This window comes from Cupressus sempervirens, chromosome 8 (assembly GCF_028749045.1).
Source record: "Cupressus sempervirens isolate cs-2001-9-10 chromosome 8, ASM2874904v1, whole genome shotgun sequence".
Lineage (NCBI taxonomy): Eukaryota > Viridiplantae > Streptophyta > Pinopsida > Cupressales > Cupressaceae > Cupressus > Cupressus sempervirens.
The window spans coordinates 797,089,222-797,108,144 of NC_143125.1; positions in this window are offsets into that span (position 1 = coordinate 797,089,222).

An 18,923-nucleotide genomic window follows, 5' to 3' on the forward strand; every position below is an offset into this window, starting at 1 on the left:
AACTTCTTGAACATTCTTTATTTTTAACAAAAATCATCCTAAGATTCCATCTTTATAAAATCATTCTTCTAGTTGTTACTTGGTCAACATAACATTTCACTCAAGTAATGCCAAAAAAAAAAAAAAACATTTCACTCAAGTAATACATCACTTGATGACTACTAAAACTTGCTCAATTAATACTGATCTTTAACATTCTTTGCCAACTGCTCAGTGAGAATTGTAGTCACTCACTGAATATTATATTCATTCTTTCACCTAGTTACTGAGTGTAGTTTTTATATCTCATTATATTACAAGATTATATGATTGTAAAAAAATCAAACCAACATTACATTATCACTTTCCAACTCATTCAAGTGCCCATTGAACACCATACTTATCAACTCTTTAATCAACATACTTTCTTCAAATCCTCTTCATTAATCAAATGATATGGTACTCTACTAAATTATAATAATGTCTAATCAACTAAGACTTGACATCATTGGCAACATAACAACTAATATGACTCTTTCACATACATTCATAGCATTATCAATTACATCATCAATTGGGGCTAACAATCTTCGTCTTTGGAATTAATGGCAACACATAACATATGATTTTATATTACAAAACATTACAAAAGATAATCAAATGTATACATTGATAATAATAAAACTATTTAGCTCTATGAATTCATGTAGGTTATCTGCAACATATTTCATCATCAGGTGTGCTTGATATGTATCTTGGGAAGTAGTAATCATCTTCAACATTTCTCCCCCTTAGGATATGATCTTCTTTTGTTCGGTAGAACTATCATTTAATCTAACTTCATTTTCATTCTCCTTTGATAACAATATTTCTCATTCGCTTACTCCCTTTGCATATTATCTCTACACTTAGTCTTTCTCTCCTCCCTTACTAATTCTCACAGATTCTCTTCCTCTTAGTCATTCACTCCCCCTTTGTTTAACATTCCTTACTAGTTCTTTCCCCATTTGAAAACAATGCCAAAGGTAACTATAAGTCCCAATATAAAACTTATAAAAAATTTAAGTTAACCTTGCATGTACAATTTACATTAGTTTCATTACGGTCATTCTCACAACTTTAGGAAACTCCTAAAGAGTGAACTCTAGCGTCAACTCCACAAAGATATTTCTATTCATCCATGAATTGATGCAACATGCATATTTACTTAGTGAATTTTAGATAGGGGTAAGCACCCAATTTTCCTCTCAAATACTCAAAAGTATCCTTAGGAAATGGCTTGGTAAATATGTCTATAATTTTCTCTTTAGACTTCAAATATTCATGTCTAACTTGTTTCTCTCATACATTCTCACTCAAGTAGTGATACTTGATTGATATATGAATTTTCTTTACATGCATCACCAAAATTTTTGATATATTTATTGCCCTAGTTTTATCACAATAAATAGTAATAGGTGAGCGATTATCTCTTCTTGTATGCATTCCAACAAGTTGCTTACAATAGAAACATACTATTTACAACAGAAACATACTCAATTTTAGTAGTAGATTGTGAAATACAACTTTGTTTCTTTCTTAACCATGTTATCAATCTTTCTTCTATAAAGAAAGCTCCACCACTTGTGCTTTTTATATCATCAAAATTTCTAGCACAATTAGTGTTAGTATAGACTTCAAGTGTAAAATTGTCATCTTGTTTATATCCAAAATCTTTAGTTCCTTTAATATATCTAAATATCCTCTTGACAACAATCATGTGTGTTTCCTTTGGATGAGATGAAAACCTTACAACAATTCCAACAATATGTGCAATATCTAATCTACTATGCATAAAATATTATAATTTACCAATCATTGATTTGTATTGTGTTTCATTTACCTCTATAGTGGTATCTTCTTTTGATAATTTCACTCTAATTAGTATAGGTGTACCAATTGGTCTAGAATCATCCCAAGGTATTTTTTAGTGGCTAATATTCATAAATTGTCTAATTTTATAATTTTTGGGCTAGTAATTTGGCCATAAATCGCCATAGTTTTATAAAATTTAGTTCTAGAATATTTAAAATTGCTCAATAATTTATTTTATTGAGAAATTTAAACTCAAATATTCATCACAATATTTGATACATGATTAGATTTGAGTCTCTATTATTGGAGAAACTAAATTGAGCTGGCCAATAATCATCATAATTATTAGTTACTTTAGGGATATATCACCAATATTTAGTTTTCACTATTGATTTAAAGTATATGTAACAATCCCCATAATATTACATCAGGTAAAAAAATGTTCAACTTTGATTTGTAATATTCCATGGTGATTAATGAACTTCCTATTATTATTGAGATTTGTCAATATTTTATACAAAAAAAAATTATAATTCAAAAATAATTGCTAATACCAACCATATTTAGAATAAAAAATTAAGAGATTTTCCAAGAGAAATAATTTTATTTTTTCAAAATAATGAAAAATTCACCAATATTTTATATCTTTTTTTGGAAGCATCTTTCTTAAAGTTTACCCTACATCATCCATTCTAAGTGTCTTCAAAATTTTCCTTACATACTTAGATTGAGTCACACATATACCATTATTGTTTTGATGAACTTGTGAGCCAATGAAAATTTTAATCTCACCAAACATTAACATCTCAAATTTCTTACTCATTTGATTAGCAAATGTCTTATATATAACATGTCATTTCCTCCAAATATAATTGTAGACACCCTAAAATTGGCAGTGTTTGGGAAACATAATTTTCATCAAATCAGTAAAGATTATGGAAAAAGTCAGAGAAAATAAGGAAAAAAAACAAACTTTTGGATTAATCACAATATCAAGTTATTTATACAATTAAATTAATCAATTAGTCATCCAATTCCTTGAAGATTTTACAAATCAAAATTCCAAAATCATTTCAAAAGGATAATTTAATTCAAAAGGGGAAATCAAAAATCAAATAAAAAGAGAAGAACACAAATTGAACAAAATACAAAATTAAATAGAGTAAATAAAGTCATTATTCCCTCAAAAAGTGAATATCCACCTTTCTGGGGGTTTATGAGACTTTTTTAGACTTACCATTACCCTTGATAAAAAAGTAACTCCTATATCTATACCCCATCCCTTCCTAAAATCCTATAAATAGGAGGGAAAATCAAGAGAAAAGGACCCAAGTTTTATGCATCCTTACTATAGGCATACCATAGCTAGAAACTGATAAATTCATTTAGCATCATCACTAGAGAGGTTTTTAGCATTAGTTAATCATTATTTAACTTTATTTAGCATTGCTTAGCCTCATACATACACATATCTATAGAATTTTTATGTTCTCATCTTGATATCATAGTCTTTCATAGATATGCAAAAATAGCATAATCCTTTTCTAGAATTGTCACTAAGATGTTGATCTAAGAGAAATTTTAGTAGTTGTAGTTAGGGAAACATGGGATGTTCATGGATTACTTATTTGATAGTGATTTTTTGGGTCTAGCACAGCTCACTGCTATTCTCACACCACTTCACACTAAGGTCTCATGAATACACATTCTCTCATGTACAATAATAGCATCCACAAATATTTCAGCAATCAACACCATACTTTTAGATTCACATTTCAAATACATATTACCATTCTAACCTATTCTAGAAAATCCAATCTTAATAAAAAAAGAGTGTAACCTTTCATATCATGCTCTTGGTGCTTCTTTCAGTCCATACAATGTATTGTTCAATCTCCAAATCATGTTCCTCTGATCATGTTCAACGAATCCATCTAGCAGTTTAATGTAGACTTCTTTAAGTATTCCATTCAAAAATTCAGATCTTACATCCATTTGATAAACTTTGTGCTGGAAATGTAAGAGGAGTAACTGAGTGGGGAGGGCTGAATCAGTTACCACTAGAATAAATCCCAAATCCCTTAAATGTTAGTACAAAACATAAACTCTACTAAAAAATGTTGTAGCTCAGTAAACACATAGGTACTTAGTTAATACTAATAATATGTTGTAACTTGGTAACCACTAAATTAATAATAATGACTCATCAAATATTTAAAATGAAAATCTTATGATATTATCTATGATTAACCTTAGTTGCATACATCAAAGAAATAGCATGAACACAAGGGACACCAAGATTTAATGTGAAAACCCAATTTGAAAAACTACCAATTGCAACTAGTTATTATTTTCATTCTTTTGAAGTGAGACCTATTAAGAGCCAACCCTATTAAAGGTTACAAAACACACTATTAGGCGTGGCCCTATCAAAGGATTTAATCACCTTGTTAGGAGTGACCTTGCTAGAGGTATTTAGACACTTCAATCTAGAAATGCCGCCTTATTAGAGGATTTATAAATAGATGTTAAGCCAACTCTGTTAAGAGATTTAGATCACTTCTACAATGGTTAGAGAGTAACAATGAGATTATCTAATTTTTTATGCAACTAAATTGCTAATTTCATATGTCAATTCTAGCTCAAATACTTGATCCTTCTTGATTGAATGTACCTTTGAAGCTCCTTAAGGATATTATGCTTATCCTTCTAATTCACTTCCTCTTAGCATCTTCTATTCTTCCATATACTCACACACATTCAATCCTCAACTTGACCTTATACTTATATCAAATATATTGTCAAGTTAGCTAAAAGACAAGTATCAGCCAGATACCATTTAAATTTTTTAAAGGCTTTAATTTATCTTTTAGATATATTATAGTCATCATTCTAGAATAATCATAAAAAAAAAGAATAAAGTACTTATCTCTACTATAACCCTCAATTCGAGTAGGTTCACATAGGTTAGTATGAACTAGTTCCAAGACTTCATTAGAATGATAGTTCTTTCTTTTGAAACTTGTCTTTCCCATCTTACCAATTTGACAATTTTTGCATAGGCCCATATCAGGTTTCCTTAAACTAGGAATAACTCTCAATTTTTTATTTTTGCTAATCTTGATCAAATTATCAAAGTTCACATGAAATAACCTTTTATTTCATAATCATCTGTCTTCTACTTGAGCAATGAAACATGAACTTTCACTAATATCTAGGTATAATAGGTTACATTTTGTTTGATTATCAAACCCAACTAGATTTCCTTTTCCATCCAGCAACTTGACCTTCCCATTTATTAACTCTACCTTGAATCCAATGTTATTCAACTATGCCACACCTAGTAGATTATGATTTAGTCCTTCAATGCAATAATCATTATCACATCTAAGTTCATTGGTTAGTGAGATGTAACCTTTTTCCTTTATGCAACATGGTTCATTGTTTCCAAGCCTTGCACTTCCACCATCATAGTGTTCCATATGTTCAAACGTTGATTTATCACCAGTCATATGATGTGAGCAACCACCATCAATAATCCATGTATCATTTTTATAACATGAGAGATAAGTTCTATTTTATATTCTTCATCATCATATTCATCCTTTATATCAATATAGACCATTTTATCATCATCACTACTATCTGGATCTTTAGCCATGAAATAAGAATTCTTACCTTTTTCTTTGTAGTCCTTGAAGTTCTTGAAATCCTTCTTTCCTTTGTACTTGCTATACTTCTTTTCATCTTTGTCTTCTTTGTTTGGACACCTTGTAGCAATGTGACCAACTTCTACATAAGAAAAGAAGATTAAAGGAATTTTATCTTTGTATTTTCCTTTGCCTTTGGGATGCTTTCTTGCAAGAAATGCTTCAATGGATTCAAGATCAATGTTAGAACTATCTTCCTCTTCACTTTTAGATTGTTTTCCTATAGACGTTGTATCTTTCTTCTTGAGTGATAACTTGGCTTTAAAAACAGACTTAAGATTGATAGAACTAGGAGTATAATTATCATAGTTATCTAGCTCAAATGTTGTCAATCTTCCAACTAGAGCATCCGAAGTTATCTTTTTATTTGGATCACATCTCATCTCTTGAATAACATAGACTCTAATTGCATAGATAGGAAGTATGTTTCTAAGTACCTTTCTTACCATTGTTACATCATCAATTTTTCCTCCGAAGGCTTTGATTGCACTAACACTAGCTTTGATTCTCTCAACATATTTTGCAATGTTTTCATCCTCTCTTATCTTCATTTGATCAAACTGACCTTTAAAGATTTCTACTTTGGCTCTTTTCATATTATCATCACCTCTATAGATATCCTTCAATTTGGTACACATGTCATGAGAATTAGCACATCCTTTGACCTCATCAAATTCAACATAGTTAAGAGCTTATACAATGTCAATCATCATAATGTTATGATTTTCTTTTCAGAAATCTCCTCCAAATCAATGTTCTAGTTGGATCCTTGTAAGCATTGTCCAAATATTTTAAACCTAAATCATTGATAGTTTCTAAGTGAAACTTCATAAGTTCTTTTCATTCCTCAAAGTTATCTATGTTTAGCTTGGGAATCTCTCTTCTATAAGACATCCTGATCTTTTAGCTTAGGTCTTTGAAACCTTCTCTGCAAGCACCAAGTAGTTTGATACCAATTCTTGGAAATATAAGAGGAGTAGCTGAGAGGGGAGGGGTGAATCAATTACCACTAAAATAAATCCTAGATCCCTTAGATGTCAGTACAAAACATCAAATCTATTGAAAAATATTTTAGCTTGATAAACACATAGATATTTGGTTAATATTAATAATATGTTGCAACTCAATAAATTTTTAACATGAAAATATTAGGAAAGTATTTTTGATTAACCTTAGTTGCATACACAAAAGAAATAGCATGAACACAAGTGACACCAAGATTTAATGTGGAAACCCAATTTGGGAAAGACCACCAATTGCAACTAGTTACTATTTTTCACTCTTTTGAAGTGAGCTCTATTAGGAGCCATCCCTATTAAAGGTTACAAAACACACTATTATGTGTGACCCTATTAGAGGATTTAATCACCCTATTAGGAGTGGCCTTGTTAGAGGTCTTTAAACACTTCAATCTAGAAATGCCACCTTGTTAGAGAATTTACAAATAGTTATTAAGCCAAATCTATTAAGAGATTTAGATCACTGCTACAATGGTTAGAAAATAAAAATGAGATGACCTTATTTCAGATCTCAATTCTAGCTCAAATACTTGATCCTTTCTAATTGAATGAATCATTGTAGCTTCTCAAGGATATTCTTCTTATCCTTCTAGTTCACTTCCTCTTAGCATCTTCTATTCTTCCATACACTCAAACACATTAAATTCCCAACTTGACCTTATACTTATATCAAATACATTGTCAAGTCATCTTGAATACATCTTAAAATAATCGGTATTCATATCCTCACTTGGCTAGAAATAGCAAACAAAACCATTAAACTCAATATACCAAAACATGAAAAATCCTTTGTTAACCGACCCAACTCAGTTGATACTAATAGTAAAAATATTTTCTCATGTTAACCAAGTGAACTTGGTTAACATCACATCTTTACAAACTTCCTTTGGTAATTGAGTTAGCTTGGTTAGCATTGGTTCCATCTAACTTTCCTTTGTTACCTGAGTGAGCTCGGTTAACACTCAACTTCTACAAAATTTTCTTTGATGCCTGAGTGAACTTAGTAGACACTATATTCGAAACTTGGAAAATACTAAAATTCTCAATAGACATAGGAAACTTTCTTTATTACCCAAGTGAGCTCAACATACACTAACTAGTAAAGATATGACATTTTGTGTAACATCAAAGACAATACACAATTAACCAATTGTATTCAAAACTTTGAACACCTCTTAAGTAGCATAGGCCAACAATTTTTAAACACCATCCAATCTTGCTACATGTGTAAAATTCTCACCATAGGCTACTCATTCTTCTTGTGCATAACCTTTACAAACCAATATTTCTTTATTTCCCACAACTTCTCCATTTTCATTCAACTTAATTATGAAAACCCACTTTGTTCCTAACACATTCTTGTCTGTAGGTCTTCGTATTGGAGTCCATGTGTTGTTCTTATCTATCTAACCAATATCTTTATTAATAGCATTTATCCAATTATCATTTTCAAGTGCAACCTTAACTGTTTTTGGTTCACATTTAGCTATCAAACATCTACTATCTCTTAACTTCTTGTCAACACTTCAATGCTTCTATCTCCAATGATGTGTTTAGAAAAATGATTCTTTCTCACATATTTTTCTAATACAGGTTCAAATATTTGATTATCAACATTTTCTTCACTTGGTTGAGGTTCAACTTTCTACTTAGGTTGTACAGTCTGATGCTTAAGTAAGGAATCTTGTAACTCAGGTAATATTATTTGATGCTCGATAGCTCTTTTTTGTAACTTAGGTAGTGCATATGGTGTCTCTTCATACACAAACACAAGCTTTTTGTAATCTTCAAGTTCCTTCTTTCTTTCCACATCATTCTTCTCTACAAACTCATGAATTCTTACATTCTCACATTTGCACTTTCAATAATTTTGTTAGTAATTTTGTTCAAACATCTATAAGCTTTTCTCTTAGATGAATAGTGAAGGAACGTACCTTTATCTTCTTTTGAATCAAATTTACCATTCCTTGTATCCTTATGAATGTAACACCTACTTGCAAATATCTTGAGATAACTTATGTTAGGTGCATGACCATACCAGATTTCATAGGGTGTCTTGTTTGTTCCTTTTTTCCACTAAATTTGTTTGAGAGTATAAATAAAAATTCTATTAGCTTCTCTCCATATTATTTTTACAACATCTTTTTCAATAAGAAATATCCTTACACAATACACAATTGATCTATTTCTTCTCTCACAATATTCATTTTTGTTGTGTTGTCCTCAGTGCAAATAACTAGCCCACAATGCTCAACATAAAAGTTAGTGAAATAAATAGACATAAATGTGCCACCTCTATTAGCTCTCAAAAAATTCAATGATTTACCAATTTCTTTCTCAACTCTATCCTTATACCATATGAACAAATCAAAAGCATGTGATTTCAACCTCATGAACATGATAGTCATCATTCTAGTCAAGTTGTCAATAAACAAGATGAAATATCTATCACTATGATAAGTTTCCATACTTATAGGTCCACATAGATCAGTATGCACTAGTTCCAAAATATAATTAGAAGTGCATGCCTTACTTGAAAAACTTGACTTTGTCATCTTACTGAGCTAACATTCTTTACACATAGAATTCTCAAGTTTTTATAAATCCGGTAAGCCTCTATCCCTTTTCTTTCTACTAACCTTCACCATATTCTCAAAATTTACATACCACAACCTCTTATGCCACAACCATACATCCTCAACTTTAGGAAATAAGCATGTCTCAAAAGTAGGATCAAGATAAAATAAATTACCTTTTTTTTTATCTTGACTTTTCTATTCTAAAACTCTAGCTTATGACTTGAAAATTTCAATTGAGAAACACTCAAAAGATTATACTTTAGTCCCTTTATCTAGTAATAATAATTACATCTATTTTTTTCATTTAACATTAGTGATCCTCTACCTTTTACTAGACATGGAACATCATTGGCTAACTTAACAGTTCCACCATTACCAATTTCTTCAAATTTATCAAATTTACTTATGTCACTAGTCATGTGATGTGAGAATCCACTATCTCTAATCCATATATCATTCTTTCTAACATGTGAACTAAGGGAAGTTTCACTCTCATACCTTTCTCCATTGGGATCTTCCTTGATAGAAACATAAACCACCTCAACTACTTCCTTCTCATCATTAGTATTGAACTTAGGGTGCTCCTCTTTAGCATCATAGCATGATTTATTTCCTTTGTCTTTGAAATCTATTTCTTCATATACTTGTAGTATTTATTATCATTTTTGTCCCTCTTACTTCTATTAGGATACTTAATAGAATTTTTTTTAGAATTTTTAGAACAATTGAGAGGGGTTGGGGGGTTGAATGAGTTATCCAAGGTCTAGATGTACCAATTCAATAAACAAACACTAAAACAACTTCAGATCTTATCATTCATTAGCTCATTTTGTATAATCAATTTTCACTAACATCAACTAGCAGTTTGTTGTCCTAAATATAATAGACTTGTAGAATGTGAACATTAATAGTAAATCATCACATATAATATCCACACAAGTTTATTACTAGGATTTAACATGGAAACCTAATTTGAGAAAGACCACCAATAACATGTCACCAACTTTTCTCTCTTATGAAGTTATCTTTGTTAGGAGCCAACTCTATTAAAGGTTATAAAACACCCTGTTAAATGTGAGCTTTTTAAAGGATTTAATCACCCTATTAGGAGTGGCCTTATTACAGGGCTTTAGAACATTCTATTAGAACACCACCTTGAATAAAAGATTTAAATATGATTCTTAGGTCAACCTTGAATAAAGGGTTTCATATACTGATAGAATGGTTAGAAAGTAATAGAAGGTTTTGATCTGACAAATACAACTCACTTTACAAATACATATCTTAGTTTGACTCAAATGTTGCTTCACTGTTTGGCCTTCATTTTCATCTTAGTCTCTAATTCTCTTAGCAACCCTTCAAGAAATCACACTTCTCCTCTTCTCAACTCTTCTCAACCTTTTGCTTAAATTTTTCCTATCAATAGTATCAACAATTTCTCCAACCTTTAACATTCAACCATGTTAAAAGTTAGCCCTTGTGCCTCCTTAAATAGGTAATTATGATATTTTCCTCTTAAATACCACTGTAGATCTTAGGGTTGCAATCAAATTCAACATATGAAATGAATCTATCCACCTTCATGTTTATTCCTCTTCTTTTCTAGAAATCTCTTTATAAATCCTTACATATAAATGCACAAACATTATTTCCCTTGATTTATATGTTCTATATTAGTCATCCTTATCTTCAACATGCTTTCCATATTCCAAGAAATTAACTTTGTTAGTTAGAAATTATGATTTCTCATAAACTATTAAATTTTTGTTCCTCAGTCAACACTATGTTCTATCACTTAGTTATCACTAGGTTACTTGGTAACTACTAAATTTCTTGCTCGACACATATGTTGTCACTTGGTTAATATTGATGCTTGGTCAACACTATTTTTGCCTAAAATATATTGCAGTTTGGTCAACACTAGCATCACTTGACATATACTTCAAGTTCCTTAATCTTCTTCTTTGCTGCTTGATCAAGCCTATGCATTTGGTCTATCTTTGATCTCTTCTTCAAGGCTTCAATGTAGCTTTATTCTCCACTTACAACATGATTTAAATAACCACTTTATCTTGTCAAAGTCTGACTAATCAAGTGTCCATTTGTAGTTTCCTCTTCATAACTCAACCTTTCCTCTAGATACTTTTGTTATGATCAACTTCTTAAATATTCATCATCAATCAAATAGATTTTGACACTCAGATAAAATAGAAATCTATCTCACCAATAAGTTTTGACATCAATGACAACATAACAATTGTTTTGATTAAATAAAAATAGGTTTTGATAGGACTCAAAACCTTTTGCAAAAGTAGAAACATAGAACCCCCAAAAAAGGTTCAGATAATAGAGACAACAAAAACACCAAAGAAACACAACAAAAGAACAACTAGAAAGTCTTCAATAAGTCCATTTCTTGATTAGCCAGAATGTTCATTTTAACTATAGAAGCCCTTAGCTCATCAAGCTCTTTATCATTAATAGCCTCATGTTTCTTTGAACTTTCCCTAGTCCATTTACCAGGTCCTTGATCATCCCTCAAATCCTTATTTCCATGGTCCTTTCTCCCATTAATTCAAGCTTCTCCAAATGGATCTTAATCACAACATAACAATTGTTCTAATTGTAGTTTCCAACAACCTCCCTCTTTGTTAGTGATGGAAACACCTCTAGTTGCCATGTAATCCAAAACATGAATTGTCTCAAGAAACTCCCTCTTTGTAAAGTATCAGATCTTCATTAATATCCTTAGTTTCATTCTGATTCACATCTATATGTCCAACAATATCTTTCTTTAGTTTCATTATGATTCTCATCCTTGCAACTTTGATATGCAACACATAAGCTCCCTCTATCATATCAAATCATGAAATCAATTAGATTCTTCTTTATTGTTGTTAACACCTTCCATTCAATTTTTCCCTTTAAGTAATCTCTCCCTCTTGCATGGGTAACAAACTTTCATTATCTCCCTCTTTGGAAACAATGCCAAAGACATTTCAACTCATACATCTTTTTTCATGTAGATATCTTCATGTTAGTTTGAATTCATCTTCTATAATATTTGTATGACTGATTCAACATTATGTCCTTCTTCCTCATTACTACCTTAGGAAACTCCTAAAGTAGGACTATTTTCATCAATTTTGTAAGATATTCTGATCAACACATTTGATACAAATCACCATCTTAAACTAATACATTTGGCATCGATTTGTGATGGCTATGTGTCTCAATTACAACAGAAATGTGTCGCCACTGCTACAGTAATAGACATCATTGATTTTTAGTCACAAATTATGACATCTATCCTATACCGTCACAATTATGACTCATATTTGTTGCTATGCCACAACTTTATTGTGACATCAACATCGTCACAATTCTGGTGGCTGATGTCACAATTGCGATGGAAACCCTGGAAATTGTGACAACTATTGACCAGTTTATTGTGGCATCAACACCATCACAATTCTTGTGGGGGACATCAAAATTTTGACGTCGGCCACAAGAATTGCAACGGACGGTGTCATTGCAGCTACAGTGATGCCGTGGAAATTCTAGTGGTGGATGTCGCAATTGGGACTAAAATAAAGCAAAACAAAAAAAAAGTCCTCGATTGTATTCAGTTGTCAATACCTACCCATACTAAGCGCCCTTGTCAATCAATTGTCAATACAGTTATTCTTCTATATAGGCAAGGATTGGTAGGCTAGATTGAATTGAGAAAGAAGGCACTAAAAACACATTACAAGAAGAGTTGAAGTGCAAGATTGATAACATAAGACAAAAAGTGGAGTTATTTATATGAGGAGAAATTGACTTGAGATAAGTGTACGAGGAGACAATCTCAATTTTTTGACCTAGGAAGTTGAAGTGAAGATGAAAGGTCTTCAAACAAATGAAGATCATAACCTGAGTCTTGCTCAAGTTCACCACCAACTAGAATTGGTCACAAAATGAGGCCAGTTCATCAATAAGCCTCTGGAGCCCCTCCTGAGAAGAAGCTAGAAGGACCACATCATCAATAGGAGAATGGAGATCAGAACCCAATGCAAGTAGAAACTATCCTTAGGGAGCAAAGCCTCACAGAGGGAGACCTCGAGCTCATCAATATAGATGCCCAATAATGTAGGGTAGAGAGAGAAGTCCTACTTCACCCTGATGGTGTTGTGAATCGGATCTAAAAATCCCTCCAGAGTCCTAAATCTACCAAACATTGTCTCGTAGAGTCTCATAATCACTATCACTAGTATATTTGGAGTACCAATGTCTTTGAGTCTTTGAAAAAGACCCCCCTGGGGCTTTGAGTCAAAGCCCTTGCGAAAGTCTACGAAACAATAGTAGACTTTTGCAGTAGAGTGTCAAGCCTCTTCAATAGCTCACAAGGTTAAAATGTGATCCATAGTCTAATAATCTGCATGGAATCTCGTATGTCCTCTAGCACGACACTATCGCTTGTCAAGTTTTCAAGTAAGAATAATGTTCATAACTGTGGCATAAAGCTTGGCAAATGTATGCACGATCATGATGGTCCTATAGCTGTCGAGGTCCGATGCCAGCCCAAATTTTTGAATTGGGTAAATCATGTGCCTTGACAAGGAAGCATGGAAACCAGTACACACCACCCTATTGAAGAGCACCAGGAGGATGGGGCACATAATTAGAATACCAATCTTTAAAAACTTTTCCTGAAAAGTATCCTTGTCAGCAGCTCTGCTACATCTCATAACTTTGACGGCCTCACAAACTATAGATGGAGTGAAAAGATGGCAATGGGTGGGGGAGGTAAGATGAGTGGTCATTGACCAGGGATATCATAAAGAGTAGAGGCATGGGAAACCAAGGAGTGCCAATCAAGGGTGGAAGGTAGGGGAGGATGGTGAAAGAACAAAGTGTGCTAGAAGGATTTTGGGTTGTGGGCAAGCATGTCGCAGATGGATCTGCACTGTTAAGCCACAAATAATCACTTCCTGTGATGAATAAGGTGATGATATCAAGAGCCCATCTGAGTGCACAAGGGGGAATGGGCAGCAAAAGATGCATGCAAGGAGTGATGGAAAGACTTACACCCAGCGTCAAACTAAAGATTAATAGGACATGATTTTTGACTAGCGTAGCCAAGGGGGGAGGAGGTGCGGTGGGGTATGGAGAGGAGGGCAGACTCCCAGATACCATTAGCAACTAGATCAAATAAGAATGAGGCCTGTGAGGGATTAGTAAAGCAATTTGGGGGAATTAGTAGAAATAAAATTATACCACTTGTAAAGTTTAAACAAACCAACATATTAAGAAAAATAATTCTAAGTAGGACATGCTCTATTAAGATGCATCTAGTTTAGAAGCTTATTGATAGTGTAGGCATATGTACTATGTTTGCCTTCTCCCTACAGGTTGAGAACTCCTTATAGAGGTCTAAGTAGTCTTTCTAGTTCTTGGGACATGTTGGATTGTAGCTATGACACTCATATTAACATCCTTAAATGGAGATAATTTTCCTCAAAACAATCACTTGTTCTGAACACATCCGTACATGATTCATCTATTGTTCTTGGTAAGGTTCTTCTTACTTGAGTTTCTTGCTTCACTTTCACCTCAATTTTAATCCTCTTTATTCCTACATGTGCTTCATTTTCTTCATCAACAATTGGATGTCGCTAAAGCTTTTGATTTTCTCCATATTACTTGAGTTTCTTGCTTGAGCCTTTGATATCACTAATATATCCCAACTCAATCTCCACAAAGAAAACAATAACTTGCAAAGAAAAATTGAACAAAATATAAATGGTAAAATTGATTCTCTTTTGGACAAAGGTATGCTGCTATAATAGGAGTACAAGGCCACAAAGGACATAGAGTATAGTTCATCAAAATAGTGGACTTTGAAACTCTAAAACAATGAAGAATAGCTCATCACTTTTACAACTCTAAAACAACAAAGAATAACTGATCATTATGGTAATAAGACATCAACTTTACAACTCATAACATAGAGAGTACAATTATGACTGTTAGTGACAATATGCAAAAGATGCAGTGACCATGGAACCATCAACAAATAGTGGCATTGAACATCAAACTAAAATACATATGCAGTCATGTGCTATAGAAAAAATAATCTAACCATCAACACTAATGAAATAACAGAGATAATGTCTAAAAATGATGGTCATGGCAAGCAAGTAGGCATGTAGGCAAAGGGGTACAAGTATGTTGTGATAAACCCAAACCAATGTTACTTGAGTCACAATGATCATTCTAAATATAAGTTTGAGAAATATGTTAAGGAAATACTATAGCAGTAAGCTTATGAAATACAATGAAGTCATTGATGCATCAATGATGATAATGCTAGCGCGACATGCTATTGTAGTGGTAACATGCAGCTATAGGAGTTAATGCACTCATTGAGCAGTCCCAAATCAAAAGAAGTCATCAGCAATAAAAGAAACATTAATTTAATGAATATTATTGATATCTCATGAAAGCAAACTATGTTGTATAAAGTGACATGACAGTACAATGGAGGTGTTAGCACTGATTAATAATACCGTTGGCAATTGCAAGAGATTATTGTTTGATGAACTATGTAAGTGCACTGCCTTGAATGATAGTCAACCATGTTTATAGTTAATATTGATGGTGATCAACAAAGTCATATATTATGACAATGTCACCAAATATGCCATTAAAATAGAGATGGCATAAAACCCAAGGATTTACTCACTAAAGTATTGTGCTAAGAATAAATGAGCATTTAAAAAAATGATTAATTCATTAACGTATCATGCTAAAAAATAATGAGCCTTTACAATACACAAATAAACAAATAGAAATCCCAAAGCATTTGTTGTAGATTTCTTCAAAATGGAGATGCATGATGGTTTACTAAGTAATAGCATACAAATCAACAATGTCTTGGGGTAGATAACATCTTCTAGAAGACAATCAACGATAAGAATCAAGTAAGGTATTGTTATTAAAAAGTGCAGGGATAGAAGGTGTTGATCAAACATTTTGAGATTAAAATGAACTTTCCTCATGTTCATGACTAATGGATAACATCTCCCCTCAATCTAGCTTGTGTTGTCTAAGGCGTTGGGAAACTTGAAACAAAATAATTTTTAGGTCCTTCGCTGAAGCTTCATTTTGAAATTGGTGAACCTGCATAGACAAATATTAAAAAAATTTATAAGGTATCATGATGCCATCTCCTTATTACCAATAAGTTGTTTGAGTATTTTTTCCACCTATGAACTACTATTGTATATGAGAATCTTTCCTCATCTTTCGTAAATTTTCTGATCTTATAATGTAAAGGGAGTAGTCCCCAAGAATAAGAAACTAGTGATTAAAGAAAACACATAGTTTTCAATAATGATAAGAGTCTATAGGTCTCAAATAAGTGAGTTAAAATCCAATTCACAATGATTAAAATTTATACTTGACATGAAAGAACATGTCTATAAAACTGTTATTTAGTCATAAATTTATTAGAGATTCATAATATAGAATACCCAAAATGGATTCACTCCAGATGCATTCTTCACAAAGTTAATAAGATCAAAAGAGAAAATATTATCTCTTAATAATATGATATTTCCACTGTCATTTAGTGTCTTCAAATTTCAAACTCAACATTTATCGTTTGTAGTGTCAGTTTATTTTCAGCATGAATAAGACATTGAGACTAATATAAACTGAACTCAAGCAAGAATCAAGTCCAAAGGGATTGTGATGACCTAGAATAAAATAATTTTCACCCTATTCCAAAAAATAGTGTTCTAAAACAATTTAGGGTGCACCTCTGAGAGCAAGACCTAGATTCATATCTCTATTACTGAATTCAGGAGACCAATTAACAGTATTTGAAAACTTGATTAGCTATAAAAAGTTCTTGTTTGCTGGAGTCACCATTCTCCCCATAACCTCCAATTGCGTAAACAAGACCATCCAACACTACATAAGAAAATTCATAGTGTGCCACATTCATATATGTTAGTTTTCTCCGTCCAGCACACAGTCCAGTACCAAGTGTATATGAGCAATGTTAGTATGCTAATAGAAACCAAATTTAAATAAAGCTTCTACAAACTAAACAAAATTCATAAACTTCAAGATAGACTAAGATGAGATCTCAATTGAAAATATGAGCCATTAATGGGCTCTCTCAATGAGAAGCTCTCTTGTTGAGTAGCTTTGTCTAAAAAGATAGGATGTATGCTCAATATGCTTCCAAAGGCTTCAATGGATGATTGTGGATTTTTGGTGTGGATAGATGGCTTTAGTATGGATTTGGCTCTCAAAATAGCATTATAACTTTACTTCATGGATTGTGTTATTTTGCAAAGGGGAAGGATCCAATTTATAGGCAAGAGGCTTGAGGGATTGAGGGCTAAGATGCAAGGATGGGAAAAAGCTTATGGAAGGCTCAGATTGCATGAGAGGAGAGCACATGGATTGTGCTTCCTTATAGCCAATCAAGGAGTGACACATGTCACATGGTGAGAGGATGGAGGAAAGGGCAAGGATGAGTCAACAAAAGAGGCTCAAGAGATAAAATCTTCATAAAGACCCTCATAATGACTTGTAAGAGCAATAAAAGGGCTTGTAAGAGTCATTTATGACCTAGTGGACTTCATAAAGTTTTATGGTTGAGATATTTTGAGGGTGATGAGAGCAAATTCGACTTGGACTTGATTAGAAATGTTTTAAGCTTGTTTAGGCTTGTGCAAATGATTAGAGGATGGATTAGGATGGTTTAGGATTAGCTTAAGGATAGGCAAGTGGATGGCATTTAATGAGGGTGGGTGAAGGAAGAGATATTTGTTAACTTTGGCTTGGGTTAGTAATTTTTAACCCATGTTTAGGGAATGTGACAAGGTTAGGAGGGGATTAGGATTAGGTTTAAAGACATCTTCTAGAAGATTCTAGATTTTGGATGAGGATAAAGACTTTCTAGAATAGTCTAGAATTTCCTAGGATGAGGATGAAGACTTTCTAGAAGAGTCTAGAACTTCTTAAGGTGAGGATAAATTAGATTTTTAGGAAATAAATAAAGTTTTATTTATTTCAAGGGTTTGGGTTGAGGAGATATTTATTAAAACTTTTAAAATAAACATGAGGATTAATATTTAATTTTAATTAAATATTTTGAGTTGGGGTTAGGGGTAGGAAATGATGAGATTAGCCTTTAATCGAAATTAAAGAAGGATTAGAAGATTTTGGAAGAGGTTATTGGTCATAAGGAAATTGGCCAAGTTTTGGGCAAAAAATAAATTTTTTATTTATTTTAGGATTTTTGGTCAATTTATTAATTAAATAATTAATAAATAAGGAAATAATGTTTAAATAAGATTTAAACATTTTTGGGAGGGATTCCTTAATTAAATATTTTTAATTAAGATAAAGGGATTTAATGGCATAAAAATTAATTAATTAATTAAATAATTAATTAATTAATAAATGATGATGTCATCAGGACTTTTTCAGAAAATAAAAATACTTTATTTTCTAAAGGTTTTTAGGTGTCTACACCAAGGGCTTATCAATCTGGCATTTCCTTATGCCAGAATGGAGTTAAAGACTAAAGATATCTAAAATTCAATCATCTCACAACCTTAAAACTATCTCATATAATCAAATTTAATGCCATAAAACATAACTATTTATCTAATTTTAGTTACATTCAATTCACCATAATCAAACCTTTAATTAGATTTTGGTACTCCCGTGTAACCTCTCTAATCACTTACGAATGGGCTATTCTAGATGTTGGTATT